This window comes from Danio rerio, chromosome 20 (assembly GCF_052040795.2).
Source record: "Danio rerio strain M-AB ecotype USA chromosome 20, GRCz13ab, whole genome shotgun sequence".
Classification (NCBI taxonomy): Eukaryota; Metazoa; Chordata; class Actinopteri; order Cypriniformes; family Danionidae; genus Danio; species Danio rerio.
In genome coordinates this window covers 59,748,380-59,762,015 of record NC_141040.1, presented here as the reverse complement: position 1 = coordinate 59,762,015, position 13,636 = coordinate 59,748,380, and the positions used below count along the sequence as shown (strand labels likewise).

The following is a 13,636-nucleotide window of genomic DNA, read 5'->3' as shown; positions in this document are numbered from 1 at the left end:
AATGCCTGTGAGCATTTACATGTGTGGCACATCAGTCTCTCATCGGTTCCTAAAGCAGTGATCAAACCATCAGTCTTCTTAAACTGAATATCAAAATCTAACATTAATTCTGTCAGCTCTAGTATGTGCACAGGGTCACTGACTATGAGTGAAGGAAGAGAAAGCAGCGGACGTTACCTCGATTATTCAGTATATCCTCTGTGTTCTTAGTGAACATTTAGTAAAAACAACTGTCTGAAAAATACATCGGAGGAGTAAGAAGATCTGATGCACATCTGTATCTCAGCAGGGCTTTACTAACACAGTTATTCAGAGCATCAGTTCTGCACTATACATCAGTTCATCAAGGAGATTCACTACTGTACAGCGTTCAACACCACAACACAGACGCCGCTGAATAATGCACGCCATTTATCAAGAGGATGGTGCAAGAACATTACTATATACACCAGAATTAAAACCGACAAGTGCACACACACACACACACACACACACACACACACACAGATACTGAGTTAGTGCAGGAGTCTGTGGTGATTCTCCTCCAGCATTGGTGTTGTTTTCTTTAGTGACTGTGAAGACTGATCATGAATGTGTTCTGCTCCTCCTGAAGTGAGTCTGAGCAACACGAGACACCTCCATCACTTTAATGTGACACTTTCTCTCCGTCTTCTCCTTCACTGGTAAATCTGTCAGCTATTATACTCATCTGTGATTTAAACACTCTCATTAGCACCGTAAATTAACCACTTCACTCCTCCTCTCGCTCTCTCACACGCTCTGAGCTGATGTACGGTGGTGATGTGCTTTAATAATGGGATCCTGTCAAAGACTTTACAGTGAGGACAGTCAACCGTGTTCAATCAGACTCTCTAGATCACAGGTGTCAAACTCAGTTCCTGGAGGGCCGCAGCTCTGCACAGTTTTGTTCCAACCCTAATTAAACACACCTGATCAAACTAATTGAGTCCTTCTGGCTTGTTTGAAACCTACAGGTAAGTGTGTTGGAGCAGGGTTGGAACTAAACTGTGCAGGGCTTCGGCCCTCCAGGAATTGAGTTTGACACCCCTGCTCTAGACTAATGTCAGGACTCTCAGCTGACCTGTGCTGTTTCCTGTGTTAGTTGACTCATGCTGTGTGTTTTCAGCCATGATTTGTTCCTCACACACACGTTTGGTGAATCCTGAAGTATTCCTGCTCTGCTAGACTCTTTGATTGTTGGTTTGACGAGAGCCAATTGCAGTGCAGAATCTGAGGAAATCAGCTCAAGAGTCAACTGCAAACCAGTGTGAGGTCAGAACTGCGAACTCTGAAGTTATTATTGAGGCCCGCTGTGAGAGAAATGACAGATACTGAGTCAAACTTAAGCTCAGTGTGTGTTTACTGTGAGAAATCAGGACAGAATGAGGCACAGCAAAAGAGTCATGGAGGATCAGAGTCAGTGGAGATAAAGAAGATATACTATATACACTACTATATATATGTGTGTGTGTGTGTGTGTGTGTATATATATGTGTGTGTGTATATATATATATATATATATATATATATATATATATATATATATATGTGTGTGTGTGTGTGTGTGTGTGTGTGTGTGTGTGTGTGTGTTGATAGCTGTGATCTTGCAGTGGGTGATAGATAACTGGTTGTGCTCTCACAGATCCTCCACACAGGAGATGCAATCTACTTTCCTGCTGTCACTCAAACCTGAATATCTCTCTCTCTCTCACACACACACACACACCGAGCATGCTCTGCTGATCTGTAGATGATGTTTAACTGTAATTATCACACACAGATGCAGGACAGGTGTGTGTGTTTGTGTGTGCGCGCGTCTCCTTCACTGCAGTAAAGCTCACACACTCTCCGTCTGCTTCATAGGGTCTGGTGTAATCATCTCTAGCCTCTGCTCAGTTCCTTCACTGAATAACACTGACTCGCTGAGTGAAGATGACTTCAGTGAATGTCTGATGTACAGAGCAGTAGAACAGTGATGGGTAGTCTGTGCCGCTGCTAGTGTTAAATGTCCAGGTGTCATCAGAGATCACTGTTGTCTCCACACTTCAACAGCTGTATATTCAGAAACAGAATGAACGTCTCCATGCTGAACAGCCTGCAGATCATGTCAGGAAACAGAGCAGGGGATTCCTCATCCAGATGTGCGACACGCTGCAGTTGAGTCTCTGAAACATAGACGTGTGTCTCGAGCAGACTGTTCTCTTCGTCTGACCAACACAGCCTCTGTATGTGTTCTGTTCTCAGCCCTTTGTGCTACACCTGGGGTGTCCAAACCTGGTCCTGGAGGTCCAGTGTCCTGCAGAGTTTAGCTTCAACTTTCTTCAACACTTCCCCCTGTAAGTTTCTAGTATACCTGGGAAAAGCTTGATTAGCTAATTTAGGTGCGTCTGATTGGGGTTGGAACTAAAATATGTCGGACACTGGCCCTCCAGGACAGAGTGTGGACACCCCGGTGCTTTGTATTTATTGTGGCTTTGGTGCATTTCTCTCAGCACTATTTACATTTGCACAACAGTTCATGCATTTCTCAGTACAGTTCATCATTTGTGCACATCATAGCAGCAATTTCTCATTCCTTCCAACACATTGCGAATGCTTCTGGACATGCATCAGCTGCTTTCAGACGTCTCTCTGCTGTTTATAACATCATCATCTGCTTATGTCAGTCAGGGTGAACTACACTTGTGAATGCTGAATAGTCACTCCATATACAGTCCTCATTTCACTGCTGGAGTCATCACACACACCAATGCTGAACTAGTGTCAAAATCTGTCATTTTTATAAACATTTTAAAATCTTTCTTCCTGAAAATGTCCTTCAATGGAACAGTTTCCTGAGTGATGTACAGATCTGTGTGTGTTGTGGACTCAGTTCCAGCATGTCCTGCAGTGTTGTCTACAGTTGTGCACAGCTCTATGTGTGTTAGTTGTAAATAAGGCTGAGTTTATTCTTCTGCACAATGCTGTCAATAAACTAGAGTTATAAAGAGCATCTGCAGTGAACATGTGAAGCACACTTATTCAGTGTCTAGTAACTAAATGCCGTGATGTCTAACTTTACTGTAGTGTTCAAACGGCTGTGCTGACAGTATATAGTGCTGCTGTCTCGAGCATTTTCAGCACGTGTCACCTAAATCTGACTTCAGTGCACTGGATAAAATGTAGAGAGTAAACTGATAATGACAACAGGACAGACGTCTGACTATCCTGTTCATAATCAATGCTGTGAGGACTCTTCATCTGGATGACACTGACACCTTCATTGACATCAATACCTGCTGTTGAGGGATGAGCTCTCCATATTGAGCAAGTGACACTCTTCTGCAGGTTATCAGCTGGGGTTTGCGGTTTGCACTGACTGTTTAGAGAAATTCATCAACTGTTGTGCAAATGTAAATAGTGTTGAGAGAAATGCACCAAAGCCACTGAGAAACACTAATACAGCTCTGCTTGACTGACTACATCATATTCTCTGTGAAGGCAGTTCAAAATAAGCAGAGCCTGTTGATCTTCATATAGTTATCATGTTTTCTAAATGGTGTGGTGTTCAAGATGTTCTTATTTTGAAGTTAAAGGCTTGCATGATGATTGTAGATTGGGAGAGTGGTGCAGATCTACAGTAGTTTAACAGTTTACAGTACAGCAGAGTTCTCTGAGGAAACGCTCTGAGTCGGTGTTTGTGCTTTAGTTGTGTAATGAAGCCTGACGGTGACCATGCTGTGTCTAACGCTGGATAATCCTGCTCTTTCTCACGTTGAATCAGGACAAATCTCTCAGACAGATCTCCTCGATTAAGGACAGACTGATCTCTCTTTCTCTGTGTGTGGATGTAGAGACGGACTGATGATGCTGAATGAACATGATGTGTGTTTCTGACAGAATGAGGAGGATAGTCAGCATCAGAAGATAAATATAAGATTAAGCTGCGGTCACGCTGGACTTTTATCCCCATAGACTTTCATTCATACGCAAACAAATGCGTCAGACCGGAAACGCTAGTTCAAGTTTCGCAGTTCACTGTGGTGCAAAGTACAAGCTTGGTGAACTCTGACCTGCAAAATCGCATCTCTTGACTGCGTGAGACCAATCGAGGATGGAAACATGACCTCTCTGGACAGAAATTGTATATATGGAGCAAATGCTCGCCTTTTTAATGTCTAATCATCTTGTTTAATCCTGCTCGTTTTGCAGCGCCTTACGACAGAATTTCACACACACAAACTATAGTGTGGCTGCGGCATTATTCAGTCAACTTTGCCAGAGTTACACCTGCACTTAGTTTTATTCTCATTTCATGGTGTGACAGCCAGGCCTGGTTCTCCCCACACTGTCACCGCAGTCACCCTGACCGCTGTCACCTGAACACAGCCCCACACCTGCACATCATTCCCTTTCCTCACGCCAGCACCATAACAACCCTCACCATCCCTCACTCAGTGTCCGGCCTCGTGTGCATTGAAGGACTGCGCTCTCCTCATGGTCGGTGGGCTTACTCACACTATGCCATCCGTACCGTGCCCAGGCCCGTTTCCCGGATCGTTTGAGAAGTGTGAGTGCGCTGAATCGGGCTCAAGCTCGGTTCACTTGGCCGGCCCTGGCCCGGTTGGAAGAGGTGTGCCTGAGCGCAGATCACTTCGGCTTTGGCGCGGTACACTTGTGTGTGAGTGCAAAACGCGCCAAAGCCCGAAACAGAAAGCGATACGTGACTTTTAAGGGGCTGTTTCATCTGGATTTATTAATCATTCTTACTGTTCAGTGAACGCAAACTGCCGTAGTTTATTAAAGATGAGAACTCCTCACTGCACAACAGCTGCACCTTCAGCAGACCTCCTCATTCCTGCAGCACGAGAGCTTTATGATTGTTTATGAGCGCCAAAAGTGGCGGATCTGTCCGGTATAATATCTGACTGCGTGTACCCGCATCCCTAAGGACTGTTTGGTGAAATATTTGACTGCATGTCACTGCATAACAAACCACTGAAAGGATATAACTAGAGAAATCTCCACTGTGCTGCTGGGTGAGAGCGTATGGCAAGCCGTTTTAGCATTTAAACCTTGTTCTGACTATCCATAAATATATTTAGAGATATCTCTAATTATATTTTGACTAGTCATAATTATAATTCGACTAGTCAGATTGCAGATATCTGCAAATATATTATGACTAGTCATATTCCTCCATTGACTTCCATTGAAAAATATTTGCAGATATCTCTAAATGAGTTTTGACTAGTCACAATTGTAATTAGAGATATCTCCAAATGAATTTTGACTAGTCATAAATCCAATTCAAGATATCTACAACTGTAATTTGACTATTAGTAAATTAATTAGAGATATCTTCAAATATATTTGTAAATATCTCTAAATATGATGAATTAAAGACATCTCCAAATGTATTATGACTAGTAAAAACTCAGTTAGAGATATCTCTCATTACAATTGTGACTAGTCAAAACTCATTTAGAGATATCTGCAAATATTTTTCAATGGAAGTCAATGGAGGAATATGACTAGTCATAATATATTTGCAGATATCTCCAATCTGATTTCATACTAGTACAATTGTAATTGCAGATATCTCTAATTGTCATTCTGAGTAGTGGAATTATAATTAGGACTAGTCAAAATATAATTAGAGATATCTCTAAATATATTTATGGAGTCAGAACAAAGATTTAAATGCTAAAAAGGCTTGCCATAGAGAGCGCTTCTCACTGAACAGAGCAGCAGCGATGAAGTAAGCGTGCCGAGGCCCGATATGGTGTGAGCGCGGGCCGTCGGGGGAGACGGGAGGGGGGACAAGCGTGCTTTGGCCCGGTTCGAGGCAACTGTACCTAGTGTGAGTACGGCCTGAGACTCTATTGGTGGCGGACACCTGAGAGATTTGAGATCCTATTAGTGGAGAAGCTAAGGGAGGTGTGTAATGTGTAAATATGGGTGGAGTATTAAGACACAGAAGTGTGTTTAAACTTTGCAATGATTCTGTCTGGCAACTAACGTCCACCTTGGTGCTGTGTTGATGTCATGGCCTTTGTTAGAAAACATCATTTTTAATGACCTTTCTTCGCTGAAAACATACCGATGTTATTGTAAACCACTGCGGACAATATGTGGGGGGTACAGGCAACACATTTCAACAGACGTCCCATATACTGTATGTACAACACACTCTAGCTGTCGCCACTACTGCTGCTGCTCTGTTACAATGGCTTTTCTACTGTTTATAATAATAATAATTCAAGAGTTCACACTTAGCTGATGATTAATTATAAAGCTTGTTTGGCATGCTGTCCCGGGAGAGAGCCCTGAGTTCATGAGATCCTCGAGCCCAGGGCTCCCTCCCGTTGCAAAGCGGGAGGGGAGTTTGAGCTCAGGTAGGTCTCGAGAACTCCCCTGCTGTAGCAAGTGAATGCTCTTGAAATTAATTACTAACTAGGAGCGTGTCTATGTTGACAATTTGGATTGTTCAATTGACTTAACTGCATGTTTTTAGGCGGTGGGAGGAAACCGGGGAACCCGGGGGAAACCCACGTGAGCACGGGGAGAAGTGCAAACTCCACACAGAAATGTCTGCTAGTTTGGTAAAGCCAGGAACCAGAGACATTCTTGCTGTGAGGCGACAGTGCTAGGCACTGGGCCACCGTGTCACCCGTCTAAGAAGGAGGCGTAGGGGAGGAAGGGGGGACTCTTCGAAACGAAGATAGCAATGGAATAAACCCCAGGGTATTTATAGTAGTTTAGGAGTCATCTGATTGGATCGTAGTGAATTGGATAATGCGGGTCAGCTGCTAGCAATCATAAGCACGTGATCCTCTCGAAATTTGTTTATACATAAACTTCACTTCAAGAGTTCACACTTAGCTGATGATTAATTATAAAGCTTGTTTGGCATGCTGTCCCGGGAGAGAGCCCTGAGCTCATGAGATCCTCGAGCCCAGGGCTCCCTCCCGTTGCAAAGCGGGAGGGGAGTTTGAGCTCAGGTAGATCTCGAGAACTCCCCAAAATGCCTTTGAATAGCTCGGGATAGCAGCCGCGTATTGAAGAGCCCCCCAAAAAGCAGGTGTAACAAGCCATATCCGGCTGCTGGATATAGCGTTGATAGCTTAGGAAGAGAAGCTTCTACGGGAGCAGAGCAAAGTAGACGGCTAGAGCCTAGGCGGGGTGAGGGCAGGGCTGGATTGACTCCGCGGGAGTCAAGGCTCACATATATACACCCCTGCGGGGGTGGGAGCTGGGGTTAGATTGCTCAAGCAAGAGTCAGGAAGATTTGGGCGGTGGAGACTCTTGCATGAGAGGGTAGGAGGTGGCCAGGGCCTGAACTCCGGCAGGAGTTGAAGCTCGTTTTAGTCGCCCCTGCGGGAGCTAGAGCTGAGGATTGAGGGCCTAAGCGAAAGGAAGAACATAGCGAAAGAGTGACGCTGAAAGAAAGACAGTTAGCGGAGAACTCAACGCTGGAAAAGAAATTGAGGAAATAGGAGGGTAAGGAGATAAGGGGGAAGATCAGAGAAGGGTAAAAGTAGCGGAAGCACTCACGCTGTAAGGACGAAAGAAGGGGCAAATAATTGCCAGGCGGAGAATCTCGACGCCAGAAAGAAGAAAAGGAGAATATAGGAGTATATATGCATATATAAATATATATGAATATATATGGTTATTACATGGTAAGGGCCGGGCATGGGCGGTGATTGACTCTTGAGAGAGTCGAAGCTCGGAGCGACCCCTGCTGGGGTCAGAGCTGCTGTGGGCATTTCTCCTGCTGAAGTCTGGGAAAGGGAGGGGGCGGTGGAGACTGCAGCAGGAGGTGGCCGGGGCGGGACTCTTGCGAGAGTCGAAGCTCGTTTTAGTCACTCCTGCAGGAGTTAGAGCTGAGGATTGATGGCCTATGAGAAAGAAAGAAAAGAGAGGGCGGAGGAACTCGATGCCAAAGAAAGAAAAGGAGAGAGGGAATAACCTGCGTGCGTGAGCATGCACGTGCGTCTATTCCTGTTTCGGCATGTGCATGCACACGCATCGGAACAGGTATACATCGGATGTATGCGTATAACATGCGCGTACATACCATTTCTAATGGCCTGGGTGGGGTGGCGCAAATGGTGACTCTTGCGAGAGTCGAAGCTCAGCGCGACCCCTGCGGGGGTCAGAGCTATTGGGGGGGGGGGGGGGGCAGTAAGAGTCGGGAAGAGGGAGGGGGTAGTGCAGGCTCTTACTGGAGGTGGTAGTGAAGGGGTTGCCGGGGATGGGCTAGGGGTGACTCGCGAGAGTCGAAACTCGGATTGGACCCCTGCGGGGGTCAGAGCATGGTGAGGGAAGGAGCATAGTAGATTTGAAAGGAAAGTTAAGAGCATACATGCAACCTGCACAACATGTAATGCTCCTAGGCTCACATACTCATTTGCTTGCGCGTACATATGCATACTTAGACGTACACCCGCACCTATATACATATCCGCGTGCAAACAAGCATGTATACGTGTGCAAACGCACACTGTATTTGCGCAAGCAATCACACACATTCCCATGCGCACCCATACACAAGCACACACACACGCATACTCCAGCCTACTTAGGGTCGAGCTCGTACCCCTAGTTGGAGTTTGGAATTTAGCTGATTAGGGCTAGCTGGGCTGTCTTGAGGTGGGATCGGCTGAGGCGAATGTAAGCTTTGAAGGCATCTGAAGACCAGCGGCCTAGGGTCTGGATTTTGTGCGAGGATAGACCTTTGTGAGCTGCTGTGGTGGCTGCGCCAATTCTAAATGAGTGGCTGGAATATAATTCGGGGGAAACGCCCGAAAGGCGAAGGACTTCTTTCAGATGTTTTTGAAACCAAAAACGGGTTACTGGACGGTTAGCGTCATCAGTAAAAAATGGGGCATGTGGGTCAGACTCCTTTGCTCTCCTTGAATGGAGAAAAGCTAGGAGAGTTTGGAATGGCTGTGTGGGGGAAAAAATGTTAAATATGTAAATAAAATGCCCTTTGCTTGTCTGATCTGTTTTGCTTTGCTTAATGAAAAAGGCGAGTGTTTCAGCATTCAGCAGTGTTAGATTAGATATAGTGTGGTGTATTGCGGGATTGAAATTGGATGAGATAGCCATTTCTGAACACCTCAGGAAGCCAAAAAAGCCAGGGTAAACATGGCGTCTAGTGTACGGGCTGTGTGGAGTGAGAGGTATCCTTTGCGCAGTGTGCGTATGCACTTTGCTAAAATATTGAGTGTAATGGGTAGTCTAGTGTCAGGAAGGGGGGGGGGGGGGTGATTTCTGGATACCTTTAATGAGGAGGGAAGTTTGAGCGTTAGAAATGGCTTCTGAGGTGGCCCCGTAAATCAATTTATGAAAAATTGGACCCCACTATGGTAGCTTTTAATGGAGCTTGCCTGGATATTTTTGGCTGTATGGAGGTGGGAAATAAATGAGGTGATGGTAAGCAATGAAAAATCTGGGAACTGTATTTGATACAGGGTATGGAAATATTTATAAGATTTCCATGCTGTGAGATACGACTCAAGGGTCCTTGGTGCGACAGCGTGAAGGATCAGAGATATGGAAGTTTTATGGCAATTTAATTTGTGAATAGAGTGGAACAGGTGTTGGATGCTGGTCTGCTTCCAGTACCAAGAGCCGAAATTTCTGGAAAAGAAAGCGAGAGAGAGAATCAGCAATTTGATTTTTGCAAACTGGAACATGTCTAGCAGTCATAATGAATTGCTTTTTGGCTGCCGTCCAAACGAGGTATCTTAGTAAGGGCATAATTGGAAGTGCGTGCGAGCGTCCTTTATTAATGCAATAAACGGTGGCTTCGTTGTCGCAATGAACGAGAATGCTAGAGGCGGACCATTCATCTCCCCATAAAAGCGCTGCTGCGACTTTGGGGAAAGGTTCGAAAGCGCAGATGATTGCTGATTTCTGGGTAGACTGAACATCTGCGGGGGCCACGTTGAAGCAAACCAGTGACCTTGGTAAAAGCTGCCGAACCTGACTGAGGGGGCAGTGTCAGTAAATAAATTAATATCCACCGGGGAAGAAATTAGGTTGCTATAGAAAAAGGAACAGCCGTTCCATTGCTTAAGGAAGGAGATCCATAAGCTGAGTTCATTGCGACTGGGTTTAGAAAGATATATGGTATCTTCTAAACCGGGGACCGAGGTGGAGAGCTGAAGGAGGTGAGTAATAAACGGGCGGCCTTGGGGAATTATGCTCATCGCGAAATTGAAATGCCCGAGAATAGATAGCAGTTCGCATTTGGTGCATGATTGTTTCTCGAGGAAAATTTGAGATAAAGAGATTATACGGTCGATCTTTTCTTTGGTAAGGGAAGCTTGAAATTTATTCGAATCTAAGTTGATGCCCAGAAATTCTATGGAAGTGCTTGGACCGGCTGTTTCTCCTCTGCGAGGGGGATGCCAAGATTTTCGAAAACCTTTTGGGTGTTCGATAGGTGTTAAGCTGGAGGTGAAGAAGGTGGGGAAATGAGGAGAAAATCATCGAGGAGATGGATTATGCGGGATTTCGTAGTTATTAGATAAAATCCAGCATAATGCTTCTTAAACATATCGAAAATTTTAGGACTACTTTTGCAGCCGAAGTTTATCGGACTGCAAAGTAAAATTGTGAGCGCCAATGAATGCCAAAAAGGTGCCAGAAGTCTGGGTGAATTGGCATGATTTTAAAGGTGGATGAAATGTCGATTTTTGCAAGCCAATCATTGCGACCGGCTAAACTGATGAGCGAAATTGCTTGGTCTATATCATGATAATTCAACGAGTATTCGTCTGATGGAATGGCGCTGTTAATGCTAGGAATATAGAATTGTGAGGAGTGGAGGCCAGTAATCAAGGGTTTTTGCTAGAGAATTCTCAAGTCGCAATGTCAATAGGACTAATACAAGAACGCTGAACAGTGGGGCAAGAATGGTACTATCATGAATTTATTATCAATTCTTTTTTTTTTTTTTTTAACGAATTCACTGTTGCAGGTTCGGTAGTCGCAGATTGTAGATTGGAGCAGAATAAGGTTAAGAAAGGGAATGCTGAAACGCCCGGGTTAGATCCTTGGGTTAGACCTGAAATCAGAAGTTAGTATCAGGGTGACAATGTAATTCAAAGCAATTTGAGAAATATGGCATCGAGGATGTGAGCCATGTGAGTGGAAATGCATCCTTTATGTAGAGTGTGATTGTATTTGAAGAGCATATAAAATGTAATGGGTTGGATGAGGGTCAGGTTCTGCAGCCAAATGTCATGGTCTTTTTATTAATGCATGGTCTGATAGCTTGATGTCGCTACGTGCAAGGATGGTAGAGGTGAGCATTCATCTCCCCTCAGAATGGAAAATGGATGGAGAGCTGAGGATAAGGGGTATGGTTTGTCTGGTGGTCCTGGAAGTGTTTATTGAAGATCCGTTGTCAGAAATGTCCTCCTATTCATAGCAGCCAATCGGGAAGTTTGTTTTGTTGCTGTTTCACATCCAACTGACTTGCCATTATAAGCTTACATAAGACACTAGTGTATGAATAAATGAGTCACTGGTCTAGTGTAATTAGACCCCAGTGCTCTGTGTATAAATTTATTTATTTTTTATTTTATTTATTTATTTATTTTTTAAATGTTATTATTATTATTTTTTTATATTGCTAACATCAAACTCTGAACTCTATAAGACTTCAAGGGCGATGTCACCACTTAGTAAAACTGAATGGAATGTTAATAATTGGCTTTACTTTAATCCATGAAAAACATTTGTTAGTATCTTAACTTCATTCATAAGCGGGTCCGGCCCAAATTCGTTCATAAGACTTGCAACAGAGTCAAGAGAGAGGGCGGGACCCTCTCTAGAGAGCTTATTGGATGGTGACGCTTTTCCTTACAGCTATTGGCTTAAAGGAGAGCCAGTCAAGCGTGCCAAAGGTGAAAAAGCCCGGCGGCCATTTTGTTGATCAAGTTCACCATTGTTTATGACTTGAGCTGTTGCTCTGCTGAACATTCCAGCAAACAAGCTGTTAAATGTTATGGATCAGTGGACGGGCAAGAGGCAAGTATCTTTAGTTAAAATCATTGTTTACGCTAGTCTTGTTATTCAAAAGATTTATAAATGTTTTAGTCTAAATGTTTGGTAAAGTTATATTGCAAAGCTTCCCTTCATGTGCATAGCATGTGCACCGCTAGGAAAAAGCTAATGGTTCAGTTTCATTGCAATGGCTTTGGAGTTTTGGCTGTCATTTGCTGGAGAATATGGTTGAAGACACAGCAGATGCGTTGAAGTGGAAGGTTTGATGTTTTGTTGAAGTTGTTGATGCAATTGTTGGAGTTGTTTTGAAGTAGTAATAGTAGTAGTTGTTGTTGTTGCTGCATTTGTTGTTTCTGCAGTTGTTGCTGCTGCTGCTGTAGATTGTAGCTTGTAAATTATAGCTAGTAGCTTGTAGATTATAGCTGGTAATTTGTAGATGGTAGCTGGTAGATTGTAGCTGGTAGGTGATAGCTGGTACTGCTTTGGTTGTCCATGCTGGTACAGAGTTGGTTCTTCAACGGAGCTAGCTACGGTGAAGCTGCCTCTTCGAAACGAAGATAGCAATGGAATAAACCCCAGGGTATTTATAGCAGTTTAGGAGTCATCTGATTGGATCGTAGTGAATTGGATAATGCGGGTCAGCTGCTAGCAATCATAAGCACGTGATCCTCTCGAAATTTGTTTATACATAAACTTCACTTAAGACAACAACATCTAAACATGTCGATCTTGTTGGGTTTTCTTTTAAATGCAACATATTTTGTCTTAAATAAGCATAAGCAATTAGGAAAGCAATCAAATGTTTTCATTAAAAAATGTGTGCATTTTTAAAGTGACGCCTGTTATTTAATGTAATCAAACCAAAAACATCTAAATGAGAGAGTAATTTGCTGATCTTTAATCAGAATGTTTTAAATACGCAGTGAAGAAAAGATGAATATGATATAATTTGATTCAATTTCTACATATTAGCTCTTTAAATTAACAGGGTAAACTGTTTGCTAATTTATTTGCAGCTTTTTCCAATGTACACAAATTATTATATCTATTGTCAGGCATTAAATCACCGTCATATTAACTATCAAAACATGTTTATGACTGCATAAATGTATTATTGCTTTAAAAAAAATGTCACATATTGTGCGTTTCTATCACACACAAATTGTACTAAAGCGATCTAAAAAGTTCATATCAATAAGTTTTCTCTTTGCACCAGCAGGTGGCAGTCTTTATACTTTCATTTCGAGGGTGCAGATTGCATAAGTTTTATTAATATATATATAACTTTATTCATTTTATTAATGACTATAACTTTATATATATAGTTTAAAAATATGTACCATTTTCCTAAGTGTATATAACTACTACTGTAAGAAAATATCAGAATTGGGAACATACTTTCTGTAGTATCTTTGCTTGAACTGAGCCAATCTAATCCTGTTTATATGAACTGAACCTGCTCCCGATCAGGTTTGAGCTAGCAGAACTGTTGCCATGACAACAACTCTCGGATCAGCTTTGAAGAACGAAACGTGTCAAATCATCAATATCCAAATCCAGCGAATTGAGTAATCCACATACGAAGAACAGACCCCAGACCATTTCAGCA

The 13,636-nt window shown here is 43.2% G+C and overlaps 1 protein-coding gene and 1 long non-coding RNA gene across 5 annotated transcripts in view; one reads left to right on the top strand and one right to left on the bottom strand.

Annotated features, from left to right (window-relative positions):
- plcb1l (phospholipase C beta 1-like) overlaps positions 1–13,636 on the top strand; it is a 151,016-nt gene that overhangs the window by 10,614 nt on the left and 126,766 nt on the right. The gene's annotated exons all lie outside the window — the stretch shown is intronic.
- Positions 8,604–13,636, bottom strand: part of LOC147839524 (uncharacterized) — a 29,186-nt gene continuing 24,153 nt past the window's right edge. The window contains exon 3 of the long non-coding RNA XR_015519145.1: positions 8,604–9,651. This is a non-coding gene — a long non-coding RNA (uncharacterized LOC147839524). The remainder of the gene's footprint in view (positions 9,652–13,636) is intronic.